The 27500-nt window shown below is 43.0% G+C and overlaps 1 protein-coding gene across 3 annotated transcripts in view; it reads left to right on the top strand.

Annotated features, from left to right (window-relative positions):
• ssbp4 (single stranded DNA binding protein 4) overlaps window positions 1–27500 on the top strand; it is an 89446-nt gene that overhangs the window by 32893 nt on the left and 29053 nt on the right. The gene's annotated exons all lie outside the window — the stretch shown is intronic.

The raw sequence follows: 27500 nt of genomic DNA, 5'->3' as shown, positions 1-27500 counted from the left end.
CTACACTTTTGAGTTTGAGTTTCATCCTTTTAAACTCTATAACAATTCCTTTTTCAAAAAGTCTGTCACTCTTTCTCTTTTTTCTTTTTCTTCCCCACGTCTTTGTCCCCTCTTATAATCTCTTTCCTTTTCACAAACACTCATGCACACTTTGTACTGCCCTTTCTCCTTTGCCTCTGCCTCTCTTTGTGGCAGTGGGCATGCTTGTATCTGGCAAACGTCGCAGCCTGGCACAGTGTGTCCCTGGCACAGCGTGTGTGTGTGTGTGTGTGTGTGTGTGTGTGTGTGTGTGTGTGTGTGTGTGTGTGTGTGTGTGTGTGTGTGTGTGTGTGTGTGTGTGTGTGTGTGTGTGTGTGTGTGTGTGTGTGTGTGTGTGTGTGTGTGTGTGTGTGTGTGTGTGTGTGTGTGTGTGTGTGTGTGTGTGTGTGTGTGTGTGTGTGTGTGTGTGTGTGTGTGTGTGTGTGTGTGTGTGTGTGTGTGTGTGTGTGTGTGTGTGTGTGTGTGTGTGTGTGTGTGTGTGTGTGTGTGTGTGTGTGTGTGTGTGTGTGTGTGTGTGTGTGTGTGTGTGTGTGTGTGTGTGTGTGTGTGTGTGGCCAGTCCACCAGTCTCAAGTACCAGCTGGGCACCCAAACCAACAACCAAAATAAACTGGCCGCTCTATCAATGAGCCCATGGGTTGCAGCGTGCATTGAGAAGTGTGTGTGTGTGTGTGTGTGTGTGTGTGTGTGTGTGTGTGTGTGTGTGTGTGGTGCTTATCGGACACGCTGCTTATTAAGTGTCATTGAACCGAGTGGCGAAACAAACACTGTCCTTCCTCAGATGAATGCCTGAGATGTTCGCCTGTCTCAATTCTGCATTACGCTGAGGCCCTCCCTGCTAGGATTAAAGACTAAAACAATTGCAACGCCTTATTTGCAATTCAAATTCTCCTAAATGCAGACTTAATCCCCATTTTCCAAAGACAGCAATACTGAGAGGCAGAGTAAATGTGTAAGAGAGAGATCCAGTTCAAGCGTCTGTATGGGTTTCTGCTGCTAAAATAACACTTATAAGTTATTGCGGTTGGAGGTTGGATAATGAATGTGCTTTGAGCTGGTTGAGTTATATTTGGGGAAGAGTTTGTGTTTAAGTCTTTGTAATGACGGGGTAAATGCACAGAACCAGCAGGGGAGTCGCTGATTTTTACACCGCGTGTGCACAGAGTTGAAGCACAGATATTTGCATATTGATTTATTTGCATGCGTGTGTGTTTTTTTACATATTCACATGCGTTAAGGTGTTTCCTGATGGCAGGGGCCTGGGAGAGATTGCTTTACTGCTGCCCTGGGTATATTTACAGACAGTGACTTTAATGCAGTGTAATGATTATTTTTATTCCAGGTACTTCGGCAGCCCGTTCACTCAGAGTGGAATGACTCCCCATTGGCCCACTGATTACCTCTGTGGCTGCTGCCACACCTGGCTCTCCCTCCACTATTTCACCCTTAAAAACGTCCCCCCCTTTTATACACCTTCATATGTTCATCATGCCTCACATTCACACATCGTGTTAATCCAACAGAGTCCCCACAACTTCATTTTCCATGGTCTCCTTCTCTCTGAAAACACCATTATCATCTTCCTTTGCTCAATTATTACACCTTCACTCCTCCACATTTCCTGATTTCAACCTGCTAACTGTGTCTAGCTCTGATGCTTCTTAGCTTCTCTTTTGCTGTTGTCTATATGTGCTAGTCTGTGGAGTTATCTGTTGAGGTGTGCAAAAATACTTCTGTGTACTACAGAATGACCTTTCTACGTGCACTGGATGGCAGTGTCACATAATATCAAACCAAAATCGAATTAATTAATTAATCGTAAAACGATAACTGGATATAATGGCACTGACCTCCGCCAAGGCCAATGGTGCATTCACATGCTCCTTGGAAGGGAAGTTGACATTGATGTGTTCATGAGCTTAAAGTCATAATGTGGAAACAACACTGGTGCTACAAAGATGATATGTTGAATTGTATTGTGTTTAAACAACAGTTACTGTTTAAGGTGTTGTTAGGACTTTCTCTGGGTCTGCTGTACTTTGGCCTCTTTGTTTTCCTTTGTTTCTTTGCAAACCTCTGCAGCAGACACCCTGAAAAAACATGTCGGTGAAGTGTCTCTTATTAAGCTCATTTTCAGCCACACTTACCACTTTCCTTGTTATGCTCCTTCTTTCTTCTTCACACCCTCAATTTCTATACTGCTTCTCATTTTCATCTTTCTCAAGGCTCTTACCTTGTGTTTGGTTATTCACCACTGTTCAATTTTATCGACACTTTTTTTCTTTTCAACCATCGTCTTTTTTACTCAAGAGGAAAGCAGCTTACTCAAACTGCTTTAACAGCTAACGTGAAATTATCTTTGGAACCCCTTCTTACTGTAGCTAGCCTGGAGTTTGTACGACATGCTTCAATGTTCAAAAATCTCTTTATTTTTCTCTTTTCACCCTTTGTCTGAAACCAGAGCCCATTCTGCTCCGATTGGTTAGCTGGCCGGCTCTGTTGTGATTGGTCAACCACTTGGAGATGTCCCGCCCCTTAGCTTATCACGTACAATGTGTTGGATTCTAGCCAATAGAAGTGTCAGCTTTACATAGTGATGTCACTAGTAGTGTAATGAGTTCATTTTTCTCTGAACTATGCAACAGATATCGGTATATTAACAGGAAATCTGACATTAAAACTGATTTTTTGAAAAAATGACAGAGAAGATTTTAGTCTCTCCAGACCAAGGCATCATACATTTATCTGTTCAGACGATAGAGCTAAAAATACAAGTGTGTGTGTGTGTGTGTGTGTGTGTGTGTGTGTGTGTGTGTGTGTGTGTGTGTGTGTGTGTGTGTGTGTGTGTGTGTGTGTGTGTGTGTGTGTGTGTGTGTGTGTGTGTGTGTGTGTGTGTGTGTGTGTGTGTGTGTGTGTGTGTGTGTGTGTGTGTGTGTGTGTGTGTGTGTGTGTGTGTGTGTGTGTGTGTGTGTGTGTGTGTGTGTGTGTGTGTGTGTGTGTGTGTGTGTGTGTGTGTGTGTGTGTGTGTGCGTATTCATGTGCGTACATTTTTCCCCCGACTGAGCCGTGCTGCAAGCCTTAAGGTCAGCGCGGGGTCAAAAGCTGCCCTTGTTGCAGTTCAGGGTTAATTCTTCAGAGAGGGTGAGAAAAAAAAAAAAAAACGCATCATGTACTTAGTAAAAAGTGAAATGGTTTAACTTTGTCTGAACCAACCTCGCCTCTGATGTAAGCCTTCAGATCAGTTATTTATATCCCACATCATGATTAAGTTCAGTGAATACATAGGGCAGTACATCTGTTTAGTTTTTGACTCAATGTTTGGGCTTGTTAAGTGTGAATGTTTATCTGCTTCCATGGAAATAAACACAAAGTAAATCCACACTGCCTTTGTCCAACATGTTTGCATAATGTACAGGTGTTATTCCTCTTATGCGTCCCGCTCCCGCCATCTGATTTCACACCACATCTTTTCCGTTAAAAGGGACCTTTCGAATAGAGGGATCCACAACAATGCACTGCACTCTGGAAAGGTCACTGACGGAGTGTGTGCCACCAGCTGAGGCTCTGCAAGTGTGTGAGAATAGAGAGAGGGGTTTCTTCTGAACAGTTACACCAGCTCACTTTGGCGGGATGGAGCATATATACCTGCTCTTTGTGTTGACTGGAGTGTCGTCTTCTCTGCGAGGAAAGCATCTCTCCTCTGTTCTGCTGGACACTGTAATCTCTTCTGTGCATAGCCAGATTACTGTCTGCTGCATATTGTCTGGTGTTGGGCTGCAGGATGGAGAGAGAGAGAGAGAGAGAGAGAGAGGGAGGGAGGGAGGGAGGGATGGAGGAGGAGGCTCTGCTCTGATCTAACGCTACATGAGAAAGATTACCTTTTTATTAATGTATCCATCTGGACGCTTGCTATATTTGGTTGTTTGTCCATCCTGTTTGTTTGTGTTTAAGGACATACTGTATAAACCTCTCAGATGAATCAAAGCTGAGATATAAGGCATACGTGTTATTTCTCAAGAGCTGTCGACCAAATGGCTAAATCACAATGTAACATGATTATGATTAGATTGTATTAAAATATGTGTAGAATTCCCTTTGTGACTAATACCAAGGATTCCTTGTGCTATTTACCCAGAACATTAAATTATTATTCTTTTAATAGAATAATTTTCAGTAGAGAAAAATGAAGAAATATGAGCATTCATTGTGCACCCCCCACCCCTCCACGCGTCTTCCTCTCCATCTCTTTCTGTCTCCTGTGCTCTCCGTGCAGAAATGATTTCCATTCCTTCTGAATTAATGAGGTTCTGCTGAACTGAGAAAAGGCAAGGGGAGTGTGTACACGCACACACACACACACACACACACACACACACACACACACACACACACACACACACACACACACACACACACACACACACACACACACACACACACACACACACACACACACACACACCAGACACAGGCAGGGAGACACACATACACAGTCACACACACACACATTCTCACAGGCACACATCTACTATAGCCATATTTAAGTCCGTATTCACACTCACACAGTGGTTCACTCAAGCGTGGCCACTTCTTTGCCGTCTCAAAGCACAAACAGTATTTTGTTTTAAAGTAACATTTGGGGAGTGTGGACGGAGATAAAGAGTTGGACAACAATCACAAATGAAGCTGAATCTGCCCAACAACAATCTACATGGCCAGGCGCCATCTGTGAACTCTTAACTCCCTACTGTCCAGAAAGGCCTCTCAGATCAGATCTGCTGCCAGGTTGAGGTCAGAGTGTTTCCTGTCTTTCACCTCTGGATCAGTCTGCCACAAAGTATTCAATCTGACATTGTTACTGCTTTTAAATCCTGGATTAAGATATATTGTTGAATGCTTTTTATGTTTTTTCAACTGAAAACACCAGATTTTTACTTATACAGTCTTTTCACTGTGTATTTTAATTGGATTACATATTTAGCTGTCGAAAACAAAACACTTTGTGCTTTAATGTTACATGCAACTAAATTATTATTATTTTTGTAATGCTTGTTGTATAGCACACACACACACACACACACACACACACACACACACACACACACACACACACACACACACACACACACACACATACACACGCAATCTCATGAGTCGGGCTCCATAGCTGGACCCAGTCACCATGGTAACACACTACTTTGTATTAAACACTACAGTGATGAACAAACCACTACTCGCTCCAAAATCACCTAACACACACACACACACACACACACACACACACACACACACACACACACACACACACACACACACACACACACACACACACACACACACACACACACACACACACACGTCAGTATAGGTTTCCCCCCGTCTCTCCACATCAGTCTCTCTCTGCTGGATTGAAGTCAATCTTTAGGAGCATCAACCCGCACTTTGCTCATTTTCATTAACTAATGATCACAACAGCCATGTGATCAGCCAAACAGAAACAAAGCCCTCTCTCCAGTTAAAGGCCACCATTTTTCTGACGGGTGGCCAAAGTCTTGTGTATGCATTGTAAACACAAACAGTGAGAACACTTTCGAAGGAGCGTGCCGTCAAAAGGATGTAATTGCGATGCAAGTGTCTGTTGTGATGTGCCAGCTTGTGCTCCACTTGAAAAGCTCCATCAAGGATTGGCTGAACAAAGGGGAGCAGAAAAGTACCGGCTGATTCTGCACAGGTTCTTCCTCGATGAGCTGATTTTTTTCCCCCACACCATGACTAATATATGGAGATTTCAGGTGTTTATGGAATACGGCTGTATGACTTGGAAAAAATTACTAATTGCAAGTATTTTCACTGATGATGCAATTGTGATATAGTTTACGGCATTGCTCATTTTTTAAAGGGACCCTGTTTGAAAGACATCTCTAATGTCGCTTTTCCACTGCAGGGCCTCGCTCGGCTTAGTACGGTATGGCTAGGCCTCGTTAGGCCTCGTTAGGCCAGGCTCACTTTATGCTGTGTTTCCATTACAGTTTAGGAACTGGGGTAGTATCTATAGTAACGCAGTGTAGGCGCAGTGTAGGCGTTAGCTGTTAGCTGTTAGCCCTCAGAGCTCACAGCTCCTCTTATCTGTTCAGAAACTAGACAAAGGTTAAACAAGTACAAACCACAGACTGTCTGTGTCATGGTGAATACAGTCGCTCGTTTATTTATGTCTGTAGGCCGTTGATGTGAGTGTGGACGGTCGGAGCATATACTGTGTTAGCTTAGCCGATCTCCATTCAGAAAACACGCATTTTAAAAGGTTTTTCGCCTGCCGCCTGTCTGCAGACTTGTCAAAGCATTAATTCATGGTTTTTACTAACCGGTATCAGTATGTTGTTACTTCGGCATCATTTTGAAACGTGTATTACAATTAAATCACGGTAAATCACGGTTGTTTCAGTTGCCGGCAATTCTCTCACTCGTACTCAGCCCGGTTGTTGGCCCGGCAAGAACCTCGATTTTGGAGAGCCAGAAAATCTGTGGAAAAGTACCCGCTAGCTGGAACTACGCCTAGTGGAAACGGAACCAAAAACTTAAACCGCGCTCCACGCTGTAGTGGAAATACGCCATACAGTAAGCGGTTGACCAATCACAACAGAGCTTAACATTCAGAGCAGACTGGTCTCTGGTTTCAGACAGAGGGTGAAAAATAAAGCACTTTTTGAACATTAAAGCATGTAAACATGTCACAGTAGAGGCTCAAAATACAAATATGAACCTGGAAATTAGCCTCATATGTCTTCTTTGATAGTCTGTTAAATACTTTTTGTGGGCCGTTATATCCCAGCCGCTTCACAATAATTCATTCAAAATGGTATTTCATCACATATTTAGCCTTAAACAAACAATATTAACTCATTATACGTAATATGTGTTCCTCCAATTTGGATGTTGCACCAGTTTATGTTGCTATTTTGATCAAATGTTGATTAATTGTGCAGTCCTTGCAGGGAAGCTTTTTGGGGAGTGTGGGAAGCATGAACACACTCACACACTTGCACCACATCTGGTCACATGTGGCGCTTGAGACAGTCTTTAGCTTACACTGACTGTATGCAAACTGAGCTTTCTTTCTTTATTCAAAGCTTCTTTTCTTTTTGCCCGTCTTGCTTGCTTTCTATACTAAATGCACATGACCATGCACATTCAGCCGCTCACAGGAAAGTGCAACCTCTCTCCTTCTCTGCGCTCTCTGCTGTCTTAGTGTTTTTCTTTCCCATTTATCATCACTGAAGCAAAGGAACCGATTCCAATTTCATGTGTTTTCATTCCTCTCCTCTATTTGCTTATTTCTTCATCCCCTGCCTCTATTTTGATCTCGGGCAACCAGTCATCAGTCAATATACTGTTAAATAGCATTGATCGCCACCATTTAGTTTCCTGGCCGGCTACTTAGGTTGTAAAGCTGATCAATGGCTTTGAATGGGAACCACCTAGATAGCGGATTGACTGCTGCGACGCGCTCTGCAATCATATCATTTGTCTTCATTTGCTGTTCAATTATTTGTTGTAATGGCTGCTGTCAGAAACAGCCCCATGCTGGCCCACAGTGGCACACAGAGCCCTAAAACTGTAGAGTGCACACTGTTCCGACTCGCTCCACACATCTTGACTCTGAACCCCCCCCCTCCCTCACTACTCACACTGCTGCTGTATGAGCAGAGGAAAGACATTATATAGTAAACAGCATGAGAGGCGCAGTATCACATGTTGAAATGGGTATAGGAGTTCCTGTGTGTGTGTGTGTGGAGGGCTTAAGAGTGTGACTTGTGAGTGCATGCAGATGGTGCTCATGTTTGGATGTGTGGATGAAGTCTGACCCAGACTGGACTTCCTCTGCCCAAAGAGCCCCTTCCTGAAATCATCAATCACTTCTCGTAGGGCACGGCTGCGTTTGTCCACGTGTGTGAGTGTGGGATTTCTTTTTTTGCTTGCTTTCAGTGTCAAGTTAGGTTGTAACATTTATTAAATTATTGATTATCAGGACACATTTTATGTTGAAGAAATGTTGGAATGTATCAGTGTATATTTGAATATTGTTATCAGGTAAAACATGCAAAAATACTGATTGAAAATATAGCATTTGTTGATATATTTTATAATTTTGAGGGATATTGGTGCATATTTAGCAGCACTCAAGCGCATTTGCTGAGCTGTGATGGTGCAAAAGATAATTTGAACATGCTAACCTTTTTGGGCACAGCGATTGGATGGAATTAGAAAAATGTGCTTTCTTAAGAAATGTGTGTATTTTGGGGTATTTTAGGGAGTTTTAAGTGGGTAAAATGTAAGATATATATATATATATATATATAATGACACCAACACATTCAAAGTTATCTCCAGTTAGTTTTACAAATGATAAAACCATGATATTAGCAAAATAATAGTTTAAACTTTTGTTTTAAGCTCATTTCCTATAATCATTTACTTAGAATCAGATCTAATTTCAGCATTAAAGACGCCCCCTGCAGATTTGTGCGGAGAGGCAAGGCCTGGTCAGTCTATTCTACGTTTCGGGGAGTTAGTGTGCTCTGAAAATGGGGAAACCCCGCTCTCATTTAGATTTACTCTGGCACCAACTTTCCACTTTTCTACTGTAACTCCCTCTTTAAATCTCCCTGACTCTTTTCTTCTCCCCCTTCTACCTCCCCTGGTTTTATTGCAGAAAGAGAGTCCCCCTCCCCCTGCTTGTTTGAAGTGGCCCGCTCATATATCACAGCTTTTCCTCGCAGGATATCCTCCCTCTTCCTGCCTCTCCCCTCTCTTTCTCCCTCATCCCCTCCCTCTCTCATCACCCCCCGTTATGTCAGATAGGGAGGGGGGGGGGGGGGGGGGGGGGTGATACCTGTTAACTCTATTTCTTTTCCACACTTTAACACTTTTCCCATATACCCAGCAGACATGCCCCCCTCCCCTCCCCCCCCCCCCCCCACACACACACACACACACACACACGCACACACACACACACACACACAGTCAGATGATAAAGTTGTCTGCAGTGTTGATCTACTCAGCTTCACATGAACCAGAATTTAAATGAAAGTTTAATTACTGGAATAGTTAAATTAGACGACACAATTGATATTGACAGTTGTTTGCTGATACTGAATCGTTTATTTTTGTTCGACTCAATCTATTACATAGACTTGAGGCTTCATTTGGATTACTTCCAGATGTACTGAAACATTGTACATTTAATTGTCACATATGCAAATAGACAAATAAAATATAGTTTTCCAGTGAATGGCTGATATGATTATTTAACTTTAATACCGGTATAATAGATTAGAAATGCTTTGCTTTGACATTTTCTCCGCACTTAACTTTGACTTGATGTTGAATTCTGCATTTATGCATACAGTGCATTAAGACGAGGCCTTGAGATTCAGTGCATTCACACTTCACTGTTAGACCTTAACCAGAGGGTGGCAATTCTCTGATTATTGAAACTGTCATGTACACAAATGGACTTGTTTATCTTGTTTGCATTAAGGTCATGATTGCAATATAACTTGATTAAAAGGGCTGAGATGCTCATCAATGTTTCAAATTACACGTGGCATGCGCTTAGTCTGCTTTCTGTTTGAGGCTCTGATTCTGCACAATGTTTACAATTTAATCCAATTAGAGGCGGGTTGAAAAATGAGCATCATGGTCTGCAGTTGTTGAAACTTGCCACAGTGATTTGGCTTTTATGAGAATTAACATCTCAAATAACACATTTTTTTACGATAGGGCATCTTAAATTCAACGGTGGACAAAGGCTATAGGGATTGTTTGTGACAATAGACAAAGTTAGACATTATTTAGTAGAGCATTTAGCAGCTTAAGAGCAGGATATTCCCCTTAGGAGGTGCGGTGGAGACCAAAAACTGAGTTAAAATTGGGAAGTCTTGAATGGACTGATCAATTGGCAAGTGACCGTATGACTGCGACTCTGAAACTAGTAGGAAATAGTTTGTTAATAATGTTTTCTAAAAGGATAAATACTTTTTAATTGTTTGTGTAAATTAGCCATGCTAGCTCAGATCCTCCATTCTCAATGCATAAATGAACACAACCCACAATATTTTAAATTAAATGTGAGCCATCTTCATCTGCAACATCTACACCAACATTGCTCATTCTTTCACTCATGTTGCCCGTCATGTTTGATCACTGCAATGCCGTTCACCAGGTCAGAGTGAGATGACGGGAGTGATTCGGTGCTGATGAGGGGGACCGCCATTTCCTACGAATTTCACACATAACACATTTCATCATTACATGAAAACGAGGGCGTACTTAGACATCGTTTCCTGTTTTGTCTCATTTATGCGCCGCAGAAGCTCTGCCGCCGGGATTACCCTCTGTCCTTCATCGCTGCGTCTCGTAACACAGTTTATTTGACTCTTATTCGTCCTTAATATCTTTTTCTTTATGAGATTCATTATTCACTTCCTCCTTTTCATACTCCTTTAATTTAGCCTTGCACTGCCTCTTTCTCTGGCTTTCTCTCCCTTTTTTTTCTACTCCTTGTTTTTCTCTCCATGCCCTTGTTGTCATTTAGCTACTTCCCCCCGCTCTGCCCCCCCCCCTCCATCCTCCTCTCTTTCCTCTCTCCCCTCTGTCTCTCTTCCTTATTATATCTTGCATTTTCCCCCATATCTTTCTTTCTCTCTTCATCCTCCTCCACCTCACTTCTCTTCCTCTCCATCCCTCCCTCCCTCCACCTACCTCTCTTTTTCTCTCCCTCTCTCCTTGACTGAGGACAAGGAGGTGAAAGCCAAGCGGATTACAGTGGCAGTTTAATCTGGCTGACCCACCAAGGGATTGCTCTCTACTTTGCTGTGAGGCTGCAGGGCTGGAGGGCAGCGGGGCTGGGTGGGTGGGTGTGGTGAGGGGAGGGGAGGGGGAGAGGAAAGGGAAGGGAAGGAGACCAGGTTGTAGAGGGGGTTGGGGTTCTGTCGGAGTAAAAAAAAAAAAAGAGAAGGAGAGGAGGAAGAGGGAGGAGAGAGGGAGGAGAGAGGGAGCAGTTGAATTCGGAGATGTTTTCCTGTTTGTCTCGGGCTGTGCAGAAATGCTCTCCAGGACTGGTTGTACTCACATAGACAGGAATGTGTGTGTGTGTGTGTGTGTGTGTGTGTGTGTGTGTGTGTGTGTGTGTGTGTGTGTGTGTGTGTGTGTGTGTGTGTGTGTGTGTGTGTGTGTGTGTGTGTGTGTGTGTGTGTGTGTGTGTGTGTGTGTGTGTGTGTGTGTGTGTGTGTGTGTGTGTGTGTGTGTGTGTGTGTGTGTGTGTGTGTGTGTGTGTGTGTGTGTGTGTGTGTGTGTGTGTGTGTGTGTGTGTGTGTGCGCGCGCGCGTGAGTGCGTTGCCAGAGGTGGGGGAACAGCTTTGGTTGTTATTAAGAGATGGAATATTAATGCTACTTTGCCTCTAATTTCTTTCCATCTGTCATCAAGTTGTCCTCTGTGTTCGTCTGTCTTAGTCTATGAATAGATATTCCTCAGATATTAAAAGACAATTAGTCAGTTATGTGTTTCAAAGACAAAATACAAAAAACGTCCTTGGTTTGATTTTTCTCTTTCTTTTTTCTGAAAACATCAAAATCTCGTTTACTCCGTCTTGTCAAAGTCATTCAAACTCACGTAGCTTTCATCCACGGTTAGTGCTCAGGCTGAGGCCTCGCCAAGTGTTTCAGTTCAACGAGCAGAGCACCGGATTCTTCTTTGTCAGCTGCAGGTCAATTGTGTTTGTGTTTTTATTGCTATTTTTAATCTCTTGAATTTTGAACATGAAGCGCGAGGATAATGATACGATTAACAGTAAGGGTGCACAAGAGGGCTTTGGATTTCGTGTCATTCTACTAGACAAAACATGTCAATGCTGCTCCCTGTGTTAATACATTTACAAAGATTTAGCAAATGCCTTGTTATCACTGCATTGGTTATCAGGCTTTCCAAACTGTTGGTAGTCAAGTGAAGGGAGTAGTAAGGTAAATGCACTATAAAACATATTGGGATTACAATAGATCCTTATTTTTGGTTGGTTGTCAATTCAATCATCCTTTATGGAGAGTTACTGTAAATAAATGTATGGATTAACACATTTAGTTTGCTGTTTAATTGAAAAATGTAGTGGTAATTGAGTTTCATATCCCTGAGTAGTGTCTTTCAGGTTACAGGTGCAACCTCCTCTATAGGGCAATCGCCTGAGAGTTAAAACTCGGGGTTAATATAGTCCTCTAATCACTTGCTGCTGTTAATAAATCTTAATAGCTGTGAGCGTATGGTAATGATTTAAGGTGACTATGATAAGCATGTCAACATTTTTATCAGCTCTTCACTCATATTGATTGTTGGCAGCTGGGCAGTAAAAAAGTTAATTGTTTAGAGAGACATTATTGAGTTAACCAAACTGAAGCTTGAGCTGAGCTGAGAGACATTTTAGATTTTTAACAATGTTAATTGGCACTTTTTTAAATGTATTTCATTATTATTTTATGTTAGTGAGATGACAGTTGTGCTGAAAAAGTAAATAAGACAGGATGGCCCTCAGGGTTTCTCTCTCTTTATTCCAATAGAAGCACATTTTCTTGCAGTTCTTTTTTGATCTCAGTTTAATTGTAATGTTGCAGTTAAAAGGTATGGCCTTGAAGAAACAGGATGTTAAAAGTGGTTAAAACATATTAGCAATTAGGTGCCTTTAACCTGTGCATGAAGTGGCAGCAGGGGATAAAAGTCCACCAGAAAGAAAGTTGGACGGCAGCCTTGAGCTCGAATAACGAGGACTAGTCGGAGGATGTTGTTCTCATATTCTAAATGCCTGCTTGTACAGTTCTGAACGCAGCCCCACGGAGTCTGAGGCTGCGTCTCTGTTTGCCTCATATCAGCCTTCCTTTCATCAGTCCTCCACCGCTGTGCCGATCCGAAGGAGGGGTCCAGTCGACGAGTCAGATTAGCTTCCAACTGGTGCTTGTCCAGATTCTGATTCTGAAGGGGGGCTTAAACCAACCTCAGAAAAGACAAGAAGAACAGGAGGGAGGGAGGAGAGGAAAAACGGCTCCTGATGGGGGCGACGCTCCTCTTCACTTGTTTACTTTGCAATTAATGTGCTGGATTGTCCTGTGAAAAGGGAGGAAAAGTCATGTGTCTGGACCACATAGAGCAAAAGGCAAACTCTGATACAGATACAGAAGAAGAATCAGAAGAAAAATTCCTTTATTAGTCCTGCACCACTTATACCAAAGCAAATGCCTTCTATGTATAAACCTACTTGCTAATAAAACTGATTCTGATTCAACAGGGACATTTACAGTGCTACAGAAAAGTGGCATGGCAGGTATAACAAAGGGATGAGTAAGTTAACCTAAACCAAGAGCAATTTAAAGAACTGAGTGACATAAGTAACATATTAGGTGTTGAGTAACATAAGAACCAGGAGCGGGCTCATTGTATGCTGCCTAAACACCTGCTCTGTTGGGATACTTGTGTTTTTTGCACACAAATACACACACACAAATACACACACACACACACACACACACACACACACACACACACACACACACACACACACACACACACACACACACACACACACTGTAAAGCAATAAAATGTAGGAAAGCAAACCCCCATACTGCGAGTGTCATGGTCAGGGCACGATGGCATCGACCAATCAGCATGCCCCCTGGAGATAAATGATCTGGACTGTGAATGTGTGTGTGTGTTTGTGCTTGTGTGTGTGTTTTGAGGCATACTGGTTAACTCTGGCCCCCCAACATGTCGGCCTAGGGACTTTATTTTGGGCCACACCAGGTGCAAGTGTTTTGGGCTGGTTATGTGTGTGTGTGTGTGTGTGTGTGTGTGTGTGTGTGTGTGTGTGTGTGTGTGTGTGTGTGTGTGTGTGTGTGTGTGTGTGTGTGTGTGTGTGTGTGTGTGTGTGTGTGTGTGTGTGTGTGTGTGTGTGTGTGTGTGTGTGTGTGTGTGTGTGTGTGTGTGTGTGTGTGTGTGTGTGTGTGTGTGTGTGTGTGTGTGTGTGTGTGTGTGTGTGTGTGTGTGTGTGTGTGTGTGTGTGTGTGCTGGAGTCCAGGAAAGGTCAGATATTGGGTGGAGGTGCCAGGAATAGGGGTGTGAGATTCCTGGGTGTCTACAGGGCCATGTGAGGCACACACACAAACCAAAATACACACACAAATTCAAATTCAAAGGAGATTAATTGGCATGATCATATCTATCATGCCAAGGTGTGGCAATAACAAAGTAAAAAAAAGAAGATCACTAAACATACTTGTTAACGATACATGTGGCAAAAGCAGAACATATTAAACATACATGCCAACAATAACATGTAATAACATCTGTGTGTGTGTTTGTGTGAGGTACGTTTACACATACAAGGAATTTGCTTTGGTGTCTGGTGCAAACATAAACAACATAACGATTATGAAATAATATATATAACAAATAAAACTATTTAGCATTAAAGAATTATAAAGACTTAAAATATTAGCTCCCATTCAATTCACAAAAGAAACCAAAAAACTAAGTACAATTAATAACATGTGACAAACTGCAGTTTTTTATATTTGAACATGGAAGGCTGCAGAGATGTGTCAAATGAACCTAGGTGAACCTAAACAACAAAAGAAAATAAGTTGTAAGAAGAAAATATTTCACAAAAAAACGATTTTTCATTATCACAGGGTAAATCACAAGTACTTCACACCAAATTTAAATATACAAAATAAACAAAAACGGAACAATGGATATATGACAAACTGCAGTGTGTTATTTAAAGTGCAGAGATGAACCTAAACACACATGCATGCAAGGCCTTTAAACTGGAAGATGCAGCAGAACAAAAGCTGGTCAAAGTGGGGCAGTTTCTCTCTCCCTCCCTCCCTCCCTCCCTCACGTCTATCCCCAGAACTGTTTTCTTCCTCCCTCCTCTTCCTCCTCCCCTCCCCCTTATTATTTCCTCCTCTCCTTCTCTCTCTTCTCCTCTCTCCTCTCCTCTCACGTAAACACGATGCTGCTTTTCTGGATCTGGGATGCCTGAGGGACAGAGCACAGACAGGAGCCCCGTCACCATGACAACAGCTTCTCTGAGCTGCCTGACACCCAGACGCCATTGGCTGAGGGCTGATGGGGGAGGGGGAACGGGAGAGAGAGAGAGAGAGAGAGTAGCGGGAGTAAGTTAAGCAAGGGGTAGAAAGAGAAAAGGGAGTGTAAAGAGGTGGTGGGGAGGGGGGGTGTGGTAGAGAAAACGAGATAACGGAGGCAAACGACCCCATTTCTTCTCGTGGGTCTGTTTCTGTGCAGGTTTAACATAAAGAAGGCTGAAGAAGAGGGGAGGCAGGAGGCCGGCGTGTGTGTTAAAGTGTGTGCAAGCATGTGTGTAAATTATCCTCTCAGGGACGAATAATCACGATGTGGTCCAGGTTTGTGTGTAAATGTGTGCAATCGTGTGTGCCTTGTGTGTCTGTGTATGTTTGTCACTGTCCTATCTCACACTCTTATGATCCAAAATAATGGAACAAGCTCCACATTGATATCAGGACAGCCTACACATCTTCTGAGCAGACTGAAAACCCACCTGTTTCGACTGCATCTTGGCCAATACCAAATAAAAATCCTCACTTCTGACAGAGATAAAGCTGATAGCTCATAAAACCTGGTATGACTCTTAAAAAAAAAATGCAATGGATTTAATTTGACATGTTGGAGACACAGACACAGTAGGAGAAACAGTCAAACAAATGTGTTAATTATGTGTTGGTAGAATTCAATTTGTTCGTTTTTAGAACTAAGTGTTCCTTTTTGTGGATCACAGGAGCAAATGATGAAGGCGACTGAACATTTTTGGACTAATGTCACAGCCAGAAAACTCTCCCACCGTCTCTTAAAAACCATGTAGAGCTGAGAGTCTGCAGATTTGACTGACGTCACTCACCCAGTAGGACTTCCGGTTTGAAGTCGTGTTAATCAGTGAAAAGAGCTGATGGTTTGTTGTATTAAAAACCTCCTTTCTGCTGGAGGGACTTTGTTGATATACACATATGTTGAAATTACATGGATGCTTTTAACACATTTGTAGAAACTTTTGTTAAGTGCTTCAGTTTAAACTGCCTATCGGTCAAAGATGGAGAAAAAACAAAAGTAAAAGGCGGTTAGGAGAAAAACTCCATCTCGAAGGAACTTTGGGATTTTAGCCTTTGCAGACCATTTACATGCCCAAAAAACGATATAACAAACTACAGAAAGATTAACGGCTGGAAGAAGACTGATATGGACAAATTATAAAACCGAGAAAGGGTCCATTTGAGTTTCATTTGTTTTGTCTAACCGAAAAAGAACGACTAAATAATAAAAAAAAACAATCATGTAAAAGACAGAATAAGGATACAAACATATTCTCCAGTTGCTGTATGACTCTTAAGCTAACACTTGTAATTTAAACCAATATTAGTACTTATAAATAATGAAATCCCTTTCTGTTTCTCGTGCTCTAATTTGGACGCACATCGGGTTTTTCATTTCTCGCTGATGTGACTTGATGGTGAAAGCGTCAGAAGCCTCGGTTCCGAATGAGAGCGAGCGAGCCGCTGATGTGGCTGAAATATTTTCCAGTGGTTGCATTACTGTACCTGCAGAGAAAGCTGTGAAATGCAATGCACTGTGTTTATGTGTAGCTTGGCAGCCTGCCGGCACTGCTCGAAGGGGGAAACAGCAAATGAAAAGTGTGTGTGTGTGTGTGTGTGTGGGCAAAGAGAGAGAGAGGGGATGGTGTGTGTGTGTGTGTGTGTGTGTGTGTGTGTGTGTGTGTGTGTGTGTGTGTGTGTGTGTGTGTGTGTGTGTGTGTGTGTGTGTGTGTGTGTGTGTGTGTGTGTGTGTGTGTGTGTGTGTGTGTGTGTGTGTGTGTGTGTGTGTGTGTGTGTGTGTGTGTGTGTGTGTGTGTGTGGGGGGGGGGGGGTGTGTTTAGCTCCATGTGTACTGGTCCTTCCTGCCGTTCTGTGATCACTGGCATATTTAGGCTAATCATTGAAGAGGGGGAGCATGTGTCTCCATGAATATGATCATGGGTGCTGCATGCTGTGTGACACGGTGTGTGTGTGTGTGTGACAGTGTATGTGTGTGTGTGTGTTTCCAATACTCACACTGTGGGCATAAATGTCTCAGGCTACTTGCACACGTGTTGGTGTATCCATTTGCAGGAGTTTAACTCTCTCTCCCACACACACACACACACACACACACACACACACACACACACACACACACACACACACACATATTATGCTGAGAAAGAGAGAGAGAGAGATGAATTTAATAGAAGAAGGGGAAAGCGGGGAGCGAGAGGAGGAGGCTTTTTAAATCAGAACCAGAAGTTGAGACAGAGTGACGGAGTAGAGGCTCGGATAGGGGGGTCGTGTGTGGGTGTGTGTGTGTTTCCGGAGTGTGGGTGTGTGTGTAAGCGTGTGTTGCAGCGCTGCACAGCCCAGACTGGTCTGTCTGTTGGGGGTGTGGAGGTGAAGAAAGAAGGGAGTCTGACTTGGATGAGGTGGGGGCCAAGAGGGTGTGTGTGTGTGTGTGTGTGTGTGTGTGTGTGTGTGTGTGTGTGTGTGTGTGTGTGTGTGTGTGTGTGTGTGTGTGTGTGTGTGTGTGTGTGTGTGTGTGTGTGTGTGTGTGTGTGTGTGTGTGTGTGTGTGTGTGTGTGTGTGTGTGTGTGTGTGTGTGTGTGTGTGTGTGTGTGTAAATACCCCCCTCTCCATGCAAACAGTTGTGAACAGTAATCAGGTTTTACCTCCACTATTAATTCAAGGAACCTGGACCAAACCAAAAAAGAGGCACCTTCTCCTTCGTTATTGAAATCTCTTCTCTCTCTGTATCTTCATCTCTGTTTCTTCTCTTTTATGCGCTCTGCTTCTCTCTATTGCTATCTTTCCTAGCCTTTATCTTCATGTCTCAGTCTGTGTGTGTGTGTCGGTGTGTGTGTGTCCCCTCTCTGGTTCTCTCTGTGCGTGCTAGGCAGGCTGAGACTATGCTGGGGATATTTCTGTCAGCCTCTATTTATTTATTGATGGCGATGCTGGTGAGAGTTCGCCTGCCAACATGCGTGCTTGTGTTAAGAGAAAGTGATGTGCTCTCCGGAAATCTTTCCCTCTCCTCTCCGAGTCTCCTCCAGAGTAAATATTTGTCAAACTCCGTCCTAATGATCCAGGAAGTGTCGGCTCCTTTGACCTCTGAATAGCGGGACGGGAGCTCGCTGCTGCCTGCTCTCCGTCTTGTCTCGTGCGGAGGTTGAAAGGCTTGTTGTCACTGAAATGGAAGTTTAAATCATCCCTGAAAGAGATCCTCCCCGACACCGCTGTCTCTGACAACAAGCTACGGCAAGCTGTGAGACACGCTGCCTGGCAACTAAAATACTGCAAGAATGCAAATAGGGCACATTAAAGTCAGATCTCATTGTGTGTTAGGCCCCGTCGAACTCTTGGAGCTTTTCAACTGGTGGTACTGAGGTCAGCAGGGCCCTCTGAGGCTGCTTATCTCCCAGTGTGGCTTCCGGGGAGAGACTGCAGGGTAGTGGAATACAGGGAAGTACACGATGGTGTAGTGATAACACATTGTTAACAACACAAATCTGTGTTTAAATCAGCAGGAGAGATTGTTAACTTAGCTTTTAGCAGCTATGCTATTGACTTGTAGTGAGGCGCGTTCAGGTTCTAAAAATCAGTATTGGGCGAAGGTAAATAACATTATCATGATGTGTGAAACTTTAAAGGTAATCTTGTCAAATGTAGTCTTTGCCGAGAAACTTTATGAGTTAACGGTAACCAGATGTATTCACAGCAGCATAAACAAGATGGTGATATGTTAAACTTCCTATCTAAAAACAGTTTAAATGGGTTTAAGTAAAGTTGGTTGGTTGGTTGTTAAGTTGGTAAGTTTGGTTTGCTTTTTACTGTTCATATTTGCATTGACAATCGTGGACTTGCACGGGTATCTGTACCAACTACTAAGTGTATAGTACTGTGAAATGTCCTCTGCTTCCAACGTAATTTTGCCTTCATTTGGTTTAATAAAAATAACATATAACACCAAGCATAATCGTGAAAATGTGCTTGTTTTTTTTACTTTTGCAAGTTAAACCTCACCTATGGTCATGAAGGATGGGTCATGACCGAAAGAACGAGATCGCAGGTACAAGCGGCCGAGATGGGTTTTCTCCGCAGGGTGGCTGGTGTCTCCCTTAGGGATAAGGTGAGAAGTTCGGTCATCCGGGAGGGACTCGGAGTTGAACCGCTCCTCCTTCGCGTCGAAAGGAGCCAGTTGAGGTGGTTTGGGCACCTAGTTAGGATGCCACCTGGGCGCCTCCCTAGGGAGGTGTTCCAGGCACGTCCAGCTGGGAAGAGACCAAGGGGTAGAACTAGAACCAGGTGAAGGGACTATATCTCTTCGCTGGCCTGGGAGCGCCTTGGGATCCCCCAGTCAGAGCTGGTTGATGTGGCCAGGGAAAGGAAAGTTTGGGGCTCTCTGCTGGAACTGCTACCTCCGCGACCCGACCACGGATAAGCGGGAGAAGATGGATGGATGGATGGAAGTTAAACCAGGTAGCTGATTTGAATCAGCCAAATTAACTGTATAGCTGTGTGTGCTGGATTTTATATTCCAATTTATTTGCCTTTAGTTTGCTTGCTGTGTTTTGGACTCAGCTTCAAGTGGCTGTAGCTACGTAGCTGTCAGAAAAACTCCATTTCTCCTGTAATTACAGGTTTTCCCACAGAGGAGCTAGGCCACAGCACAGTGAAAAGAAAGCCTACACTAACTATGAAACCAGATGAATTCACTTTTATGAAACAGAAAATTAACCTAGAGAACAGTGTTGTTATTTCAAACAGAAATAGAAATCTGATAAAAGATTGGTGGCGCACGACTTATCCTCAACTATTTCCTGGGGGAAAGCCCGGAGTAGGAGGTTGACGTAAATGTTTGCTGATACTTATGGTCTGTATGACGTGACGTGTGGCATACACTTGAAACATTAGTAGCGACTGAACTAAAGTGCTCAAAGGTGAACTAAAGGAACAGCAGTAACAGTCAGCTCTTTTCTCCCCTCACTCTCTCTCCCTGTGTAACTGAAAGCAGCCCCCCTCCCCTTTATCCCATTTTCTCCTTATCAGTTCCCTACAACGGTGCCAGCACTCCCTTTCTCTGACACCTCCTCCCTATTTGGCCACTCTGTCTTTTTGTTTTTGCTTCCCTTTATTTACTTTTGACTCTTTCCTCTTGTCTCACTCTTCTTAATATCCTTCTCTCTTCCTTTCTGACTTTCTACCTCCACGTTTCCCCCTTTCCCCAAAGTGCCCCAGGGCCGTCAGAGTTTCAGCAAGTCCCACAGACCATCCATTGTCTTGGGAATGTGGTTTGCTGTCTCCACTCACCTCCTCCTCCTCCTCCTCCTCCTCCTCCTCCTCCTGTCTGGCAGGAGACAGGGTAAGGTAGTGTTTGGCTCCTGGGTCCTTAAGGCCACTGAGTTTAAAGAGTCGGCTAACACCAGGACCTGGTCCAGGACAGCTGATCAGGACTAACATTTGGCATTATTCCTGGGGGAAATCTGAGCAGCGTTTAGAGAAGATGGATGATATCTGTCAGATTGCAAACACCTTTGTACTCTGGGTTGTTTAATTAAGCGGTTAAAGAGCTGGATTCATAATTAAGTGGCTAGAAATGTTGGCATTTATTTAAAAGGGGCCACATTCTTCTTATTTTTAGGTTCATATTTCTATTTTGTGTCTCTACGGTGACATTTTTACATGCTTTAGTGTTCAAAAAGTACTTTATTTGTGCCTGTGTTGCAGCAGCTCTTTTCGCCCTCCGTCTGAAACCAGAGCCCAGTCTGCTCTGATTGGTTATTTTTTATTTAAATTAAAAAAATAAAAGTGCTCCAGAAAGTTAAAGTTTGCACGATTGTGTCACAGCATCTAGATGTCCTCATTAAAGGTTGTTTGGTTAACTGACTTGCTTTATTAATGAATGTTTGGTTACAATGTGGGTCATTTATATAGCATATGCAGTTGAATGATGCCAGAGAGGTATCACAGTGTGACCCATTAGAAACCCAATCACTGCAAGTGTTGAAGCTTTCTATATTCAGCAAAATATTTGAATCTTATGTTTTCGTTTCTGAGGTGGAGGTGACCACTTGGATACAAAATATTGTGTGTGTGTGTGTGTGTGTGTGTGTGTGTGTGTGTGTGTGTGTGTGTGTGTGTGTGTGTGTGTGTGTGTGTGTGTGTGTGTGTGTGTGTGTGTGTGTGTGTGTGTGTGTGTGTGTGTGTGTGTGTGTGTGTGTGTGTGTGTGTGTGTGTGTGTGTGTGTGTGTGTGTGTGTGTGTGTGTGTGTGTGTGTGTGTGTGTCTTACACCCAACCCCCCAATGTCTGGCACTCAGGAGGACTGCTCCTATGGGAATGCCTCTTCCTGCCTTGTCACACACACACACACACACTCAAAATAGAAATGGGTCGATTGGATCAGACTGGCGTGAGATGGTTTTAAATGTCTGGTCTATTTTCTGTTGGTTGCCAAACACACATAGAGAGTCTGAATGTCAATATCTATTGTTAAAATATGGAAGAATATCATTATCCTGAGACTCTTCTCTTTTTCTTTAAAGTTACTCTTATGCTGTCTCCCTAACACAGTGTTTATTCAGCTAATTTTCACCATTACCACATTATTCAGGATAATATATGGTCATTCTCTCACTGTTTCACGCTAAAGACGTCTGACTCTAAAGGTCCTCTGTGTTGCTTTAGGCATTATGGAATGTGTACCGCCCGACTGGCTGCGATCATATACCACCACTTCCCTCTCCTTTTCATCTCGCACCTTCGCCGCTCAGCAGAAATAAAATCCAGTTGTGTGAGCATAACATGAGAAAAGGAGAGCGAGAGTAAGACGTAGAAGTGAGCGGGAGAATATGAAAGAATGCCAAAGAATAAGGAGGAGGTAGATATAGCTAACAAGGTTGCCAGAGACTCTTTTCATTTTTAATAGTCCCGTAGGAGGTTTGGCTGATAAAGTGTTATATTATATTATTACATCTCGGCAAAGTTTGAGCTGCAACTGATTCCAACAGTAGCAAGTGCGAAAGGGAGTCTGTAGGTTAGATAAGCTGCAGCTAAAATGTATGGACATTATCTTTCAGCCCTGTAATGATACATGTTTTCTGATTTTCTTTCAAGCATAAGTTTCATTAAAGGGCCCTGTAATGCAAATTTCCGGGTTCATATTTGTATTTTGAGACTCTAATGTCCAAAAAGGTCTTGATTTTTCTCATACTGCCTGTGTTACACCACCTCTATTTACCCTCTGTCCGAAACCAGAGCCCAGTCTGCTCTGATTGGTTAGCTTGCCGCCTCTGTTTCTGATTGGTCAAATGTCCCGCCCCCTCAACCTATAATTTCAGTACATTATGAATACAAAAATTATAATTAAGTAAGCATAGTTTGATTATCCCTACCTCTGTTTGATATCATTGTTGAGATCTAACCAACAGCTTGTTGCACTTTTAAACAACCATGAGTAAAGAGTCTTCTGTCGCGACAAACAGGCAATACAACTCAACATACATGAAACACAAGCATTGCGATTACATGGTCAGAGTTTTAGCATTTCTCTTTTTCCGCATTTAATTTGCACCTTTGTGTTTTTTTCAGTATTTTCAGTATTTTTCTTTTATCTCTTAAGTATGTGTTCGTTGCACAGTGGAGCCTGAGACTTAATTGTTTCATTGACATTAACTACGCTGTAGCTATACAATAAAACCTTTGAATCTTTGAAGCTTGAGCAGGCGTTCAGACCTATTCAATCTGTCTGTTTGAATAGAAATCTAGCAAATATATATCTAGTGTTTGACACACACACACACACACACACACACACACACACACACACACACACACACACACATATATCAGCAGTGTTATTTGCAATACAGTTTCTAGGATGTAGGAACATAAATGTGGATTTCTACATCTACAGTACAGCAAATATATATGTGTGCAGATATGTAAATGTCACTTGGTATTGCTGCGCTAAATGTCATTTTGTGTGGTACATACACATACGCAATTATACTGACGTGCTTGGGTGCGTGTATGTGTGTGCACAAGATCAGTATATGCACATGTATTCCACTGTAGGATCCTCTCATGCTGTTATGTATCAACACAACATTTCAGGAGTGTTTTTGGTGATGAATTGTTTATGATTTACATACCTTTTGTGGTGCCAGCTTTCCCTCAACTTTTCCTACAATGATGTTCTACAAACCTCAAGAAAGCAGCTTTGAACCTGTTGATCTTCTGCTGTGGTTTTTTTTCACATGTAGGTGTAAAAAGGGACAATGAAAGTGGTGATGGAGGTTGAGGTTTTGTCGCTGAAAATAGTATGCATCTCGTCTGGTTGGCAACACGAAATATGTATTTTGGCTGCATTGCATTCTGGTCTTAGGAGGCAGGTTTGAGATGTTATCTGTGTTTCTTTTAAATGGGGCCCTATTATGCTCCTTTTTGGGTTTATAATCGTATTTGAAGAGATGTTTAAATGCTTTAAAGTTCAAAAGGGTCTTTATTTTTCCTCTGATTGGTTAGCTGGCCGGCTCTGTTTTGATTGGTCAACCGCTCAGAGATTTCCCGCCCATCGTGATGTCACTATGTTACTAAAGTTAACAAAGGAGTACAATGTAGGCGTTTCAGTCAGGGGGGTTGGGGTGTGTGTGGATTTGAGCCTTTGCAGACCATTTACATGCACAAAACCTATAGTACACACAAAAGCATAATAGGGCCTCTTTAAAAATGGTGTTTGGCTTAAATTAGGTGAAGACTGTCTAGCCCTTTGATTTTGAGCTACAGACACAAGAACCTTCCACTCACTGCAGTTGTGTTACTGTACACATACATATTTATTTACATTTGTCCCAGGAGACAAAGACAATGAAGTAGACCAAGAGCTTCCTATCACACCCTCACACACAGCTTTTTAACAGTGTGTCAAGTGCCTGCCATCACCTGTAAAGTGACCTTTGAGATGATTTACCTGCTCTGATCTACAGCCCTCTGACCTGCAGAGCTGAGCGAGACTGAAGCCCCGCTGGAGAGGAAACACACTCCTCTGCTAGACTATAGTGACACCACACAGTTATTTTAGGGACAGGAGATATAGCATGATAAAATATTTTACCCTAACTCTCTTCTTCCTCTCTTTACCGCCTGCACACAATTCATACTTCAGCTGTATCTTTCACACTAGGTTTGGTCTCCAAGCTCCAACTGAGCATTCTGCTATTCCCTAATTAGCAGCATTAATAATCTTCAATTAGGCATATAGCTTTGAGTGCATACGGAAGTCTACCTCTTTCATTCAAAGTGTGTATGTGTTTGCATGTGTGTATGAGCGTCATTGTGACACCCTGTCCTCTGGTCCTCTGGTGGCTTTCCGCCCAACACCAACTGCCTAATGAGGGAGTGAAAGGCCACGGGCAGTGGATGCGGGGGCTTCGTGTGTGTGTGTGCGTGTGTGTGTGTGTGTGTGTGTGTGTGTGTGTGTGTGTGTGTGTGTGTGTGTGTGTGTGTGTGTGTGTGTGTGTGTGTGTGTGTGTGTGTGTGTGTGTGTGTGTGTGTGTGTGTGTGTGTGTGTGTGTGTGTGTGTGTGTGTGTGTGTGTGTGTGTGTGTGTGTGTGTGTGTGTGATTAAAGAGCAATGCCAGCAGGGGGGACCTGTGTTAGAAAGGGTCACCAGAGCGAGCAGCAGGCCATCACCAACCTTTGGTCATTAACTAACGACACCGCCAATACAGGCTTGTGTGTGTGTTAATGTCAGGAGGCCAGCTACTAAATATCATTACATCAATAAGTGTTTCACTCTATTTATGCATGCTGTGTCCCTTTGGTTTTGTTTATACTTTAGCTCCGAGTTGGATTGAGTTTAAATCTTACTGTTAATACCTTTATGCTTTAAACAGTCTTTGTACTAGTGCTGCAAATGGAGATTATGTTCATTATCATTATCAAATAATTGATTATTTATTTAAGTATTTTCTTAAAAATATGATTGGTAAACTTGGATGTTTGTCCTGTGCATGTTTCTTCCCCTAACTAAGACACCCAGATCTCATCAATGAACAACTTGTTTGATGTCATGACATCAAATAGGACGGACGATTAAAACTATGACAATAAGTTGTAAAATAACTTATTAAGTGTCCTATTGTTCACATGGAAAGTGAAATCAGACTTTTCAGTTTTTTATTTGCTTGTTTTTATGTATTTATTTGGTGTTATTTGTTCTGTCATGTGGTATGGATCCCTACTTCATAACATCAATATCAGGTTTACCGGAGGCAGGAGTGTGTGTGTTTCTGCATATGATTATTTTTTCATCCTTGGTTTCGCTGTGTTTACATGTGTGCACACACATGTGTGTTTTTATGCCATCTGTACTCCAGAATGTGTGTGTTTTCCTGTCAGGTAGTAAGTGTGAATCGCAGTAGGTTGATTGGTTAGCCTCAGAGGCAGCAGCGGGAGTTAAGGCAGGTGCTCCGGGGCAGCAAGGGGGGAGAGCCCGGCGCCGTCCCCCATGCAGCGCCTCCCCTCTGGGCTTCAGCTCCGAGCACTGCCTGGGAGGCTGGGAGGAAGCTCCAGGCTCCCAGGGCCCTGGTGCTGGGGCCGAGATGCTATGAGACAGAGGCGGTGAATAAGGAGGAGGGTTATGTGTGTGTGTTTGTGTGTGTGTGTGTTCTGCTGGGGGATCCCAAGCGGATTTGTTTACCGGTAATTAATTCACCTGATTGACATAACAGCTGCCGGAGCTGTGGGAAGGCAACGGCACATGTGTGTGTTTGTGTGTGTGTCTAGATTATACAGTATGCTCTGGTGCATTAATCGCTGTGTGTTTGTGTGTGAGAGTGTTTGGGTACATACCTGTTGTGTGTGTGTGTGAGGGAATTTCCATGTTGTAGGATTGGGAGTCCAGGGAGAGCGGCCCGTCAGCTCTCCGTCTTCCAACGATTAGCCCCGTCTTTCAGCCCTGCTTACACACTCCTGCCTCCTCGCTAATCTTTATAGAGTTGACTTCAGTGACAGAGTTATTGGAGCACTTGAAGCCGAGGGAAGAGGAGGAGAAGCAGGGCTGTGACAGGAGGACAAATGAGGGAGTCGAGGAGGAGATGGTGATGGCGATGACAGTTGGGAGCAGTTCGGAGGGGAATGCTGGTTTAGTTTCTGAGATTACGGAGATGAAATCCGCCGTTTGTGTGCAAATCGTTCTGCAAGCCACAGAAACTTCATGTATGCACACAGAATTGAGATAACATTCACCAAATGTAAACATTCCTTTTTAACATGGTATTTACTTCTAACTTAGCCTCTTTCTTCGCAGTCTTTTTCGCATCAAGGCCAAGTTCTTTACATTAACAGCACCAACTTGTTTTTTCAGCAGCATTCACTTTTGTTGTGTAACAGACAGAGAATGAAGCCGGTACAAACAGAAGAATGAAGTAGACACAAAGAGGCATTGTGTGATTAAAGCTGATAGAAAGGTGTGTGTGAAAACGTTGTGATCAGATCTTTAGGTATACCAGTCTGGACACCTCTTTATGTCTGCGGCTCTGTGTGTGTGTGTGGAGATATATAAAGTGTGTGTGAAGACTGCACATTCAGTCAAGCTGAGCACTTGCGATCTGAAAGAAACACACACACACACATTTTCTGACTCACGCATACTAACAGGTCGGTATCAGTGTTGTTGTGGCCAGCAGGTAGTAGTGTGTTGGCCTGCTTGTCTGGACCCAGATAAGAGCAGATCCATTACCCCCTGCAAGCCGAGGTCTGATCAGCGGACAGATAGAGCTGCTCACTCACTGTCTGTAGGCCGTCCAGAGAGAGAGGAGCACGACCAGGAGCAGGGCAGAGCAGACCCCTTCTGTTAGAGGACATGATTAAAAACATGTCCGTTTATTTCTACACAATTAGGTTAATCAGAAGCTAAACGCTAATAGGTGCACTTTTAACATTCTCGGCTTGAATGGTGAGACCCTTTTTTTCAAATATAAGAAATAGACAGTGTAGTATCTTTTGGCCAAGTACAAAAATGCATGTAGAAGACTTTTAAAAGACCCAATTAAATCAGATGATATTTATATAACCCAATATGACACATTTGTCTCAGGGGACTTTACTCCATCCTCTGTCCATAAACCTTTCCATACCACCCAACCTTTTAATGTATTGTATGTGTATGTCAAATTGTGAAAATGTCTACTTAGTCTCTTATTAAGATTTTTATTTAGCTTTTTGCTCTATTGTTTTAGCTAGCAGTAGAGCTGCAGGGAGAATTCAATTGGTTATCAACTATGAAATGGATCACCAACTAT

The sequence above is a fragment of the Notothenia rossii genome (genome assembly GCF_949606895.1).
Source record: "Notothenia rossii genome assembly, chromosome: 1".
NCBI lineage: Eukaryota > Metazoa > Chordata > Actinopteri > Perciformes > Nototheniidae > Notothenia > Notothenia rossii.
The sequence above is the reverse complement of the archived record's forward strand: the minus strand, read 5'-3'. Positions and strand labels throughout refer to the sequence as shown.